General features: G+C 36.7%; 1 protein-coding gene across 1 annotated transcript in view; it reads left to right on the top strand.

Annotated features, from left to right (window-relative positions):
* Positions 1-2,353, top strand: part of LOC106873252 (uncharacterized) — a 61,220-nt gene that overhangs the window by 44,103 nt on the left and 14,764 nt on the right. The gene's annotated exons all lie outside the window — the stretch shown is intronic.

Genomic DNA, 2,353 nt, shown 5'->3' with positions numbered 1-2,353 from the left:
AAGGTATGGAGATTAAATACGCTTTACATCGCTTAATGAGCCAAAGGAGTAAATGTAAACAACTGAATACTTGTCAGTGATTGGTTGAAATTATCGAAATAAGACTATTTTTTACATGAAATAAATTCGAATACAAAAATATTTTTCTGTTCTATAACACAAAATAGATAAGTATACGAAGTTTGAAAGTCTTTCGGTACCAAAAACACTACGTAAAACATTAATGAAAAATGTGGCCCCCGTTTTAAAAAAGATCCGAGAATGGTTCCATTCTATTTCACTATTATTCTCTATCCAATCCCTTCCTTCACTCAGTCTATCTCTCTAAATCTCTCTCTCTTTTCCCCTCCCCCTTCTCTATATCTCCTTGCCTGTAACTGTCCTCCTGCGTATAATGCATTAATTTCTCTTACTTCTCAGCACTGTCAAACTCCCCCTTCTCTCACTCCCTCTTACTTCCTCTTTGCTGCTTTGCCTCTCGCTTCAACTATACTTCCTCTGCTTCTGTCCCTCCCTTCCCTCCTGCTTTGTCACTCACTTCAACTATACCTCCTCTGCTTAACACTTTTCATTTTTCTTTTTCGTTGTACTTCTCCCTTCAACCTTTTTACCTCTTCTTTTGAAGTAAGTGTGACACACACCACAGGTATGTACAAAAAAAAAACAAAAAAAAACAACTTAGGTTATTTATATTATTGACAAGTAACAGGACGTTGTCAAAAAAGCATGCGTAGAGAGTGGTGAAGGAGAATGCAGTGCAAAACATAGTGTTATATATCCATTACAGCTGATCTTACCAATTGATTTTGCATTGGGGTTTCAACGGAATGTTAGCTAACAGTCTGATTATGTAACCCTGTGCTCTTCGTTAAAACAGCCCTTCCTGCAATGCTTTGCGGGAAGGACTGTTTTAACGAAGTCGCGTCTTGTCCCAACCATCAAAACGTGGAGTAGATAAAACAGGGGACAACTGATGAAGGGATTGTTCTTTATGTTGCCTGTCTTATTTCTCTATTTGTTTCTTTCATTGTCTGAAAAAAAGTTCATTTTCTATGTTTTCATTGTTTTTCTATGTTCTCGTTTTTCATTATGTTCACGTTTTTTGACATGCATGTATATATACATATATATGTAGGTATGTGCATATATGTATGTATTGCTTGTGTACATTTCGGACTCACAATTAGTTTTGGGAAAACCAAAGTAATGTTTACTCCCATGCCAGGACAAACATATCCTGAACCAAACATTTTTGTGAATCGAACAAGGTTAGATACTTTTGTTTACCTTGGAAGCACACTGTCAAAAGATGGTAGTCTTGATGCAGATATAAACTATCGAATAGAGAAAGGAAGTGTTGTATTTGGAAAGCTCGAAAAGCAAGTATGGGCGGATAGAGATATTTACCTGCAGACAAAAATCTGTGTCTATAAAGTGTGTGTATTGTCTGCACTTCTTTATTCAAGTGAGACATGGACCACTTACAAGCGTCACATAACAATGCTCAAGTGATTTCATCAAAAGTGCCTCAGATGTATCTTAGGAGTCAAGTGGGAATGTTTCATACCAGATACAGAGGTTTTGTGCATGGCATGTTGCAGCCATGTTGAACAACATGTTATCTTGGCTCAAATGAGATGAACTGGACATGTTATTAAAATTAAAGACAAGTGTTTGTCAAAGCGTCTTTTTTATGGTGAGCTCAACTCTGGTAAATGACTACAACATAAGCCGAGGAAAAGGTATAAAGACTGTGTGAAGGAAAACCTGAAAAAACTAGATATGAACAAAAGTGATTGGGAAAACGATGCTCTAGTGGAGATGTGCTGTTAGGACTGGTTGTAATGCCTGGGAGGAAAAGATGATTCAGCACTCTGAACTTAAAAGGACCCGTTGCAAAGGAACAATTAGAACTGTAATCAACAGTGAACATTGGGTATATATTATATGTGATCGTGTTCTGTTGTGAAAAGCAGGATACGTGCACCACATGAAGTCACATGAAAATCGTAATGCCCAAATAGGTTATGATCTTGGACACCAACCACCTTTTACAACTTGTGTCTAATCTCAAAAAACTTGTAACACAATATCTGGGCTTAAAACACATATGCTAGTTCACAAAAACATTCCTTCAGAATCAGATTCCAAAGGGCAAAGATATAGAAGAAACTTAAGTAACATGTCACTTGTGTTTTAAACCTTGTCAGTCAGCAGCTGTTCTTAAAAGTCATCTAAGGGCTCATCAATAGAGGGATTGTACTGTGTGATGGGGTGTGTTGATGGGATGGCTATCATCTCTCAAGATGAAGCAATCATCATATATATATATATATATATATATATATATATA

The sequence above is a fragment of the Octopus bimaculoides genome, chromosome 9, assembly GCF_001194135.2.
Source record: "Octopus bimaculoides isolate UCB-OBI-ISO-001 chromosome 9, ASM119413v2, whole genome shotgun sequence".
Classification (NCBI taxonomy): domain Eukaryota; kingdom Metazoa; phylum Mollusca; class Cephalopoda; order Octopoda; family Octopodidae; genus Octopus; species Octopus bimaculoides.
This window is presented reverse-complemented; position numbering and strand designations above follow the sequence as displayed.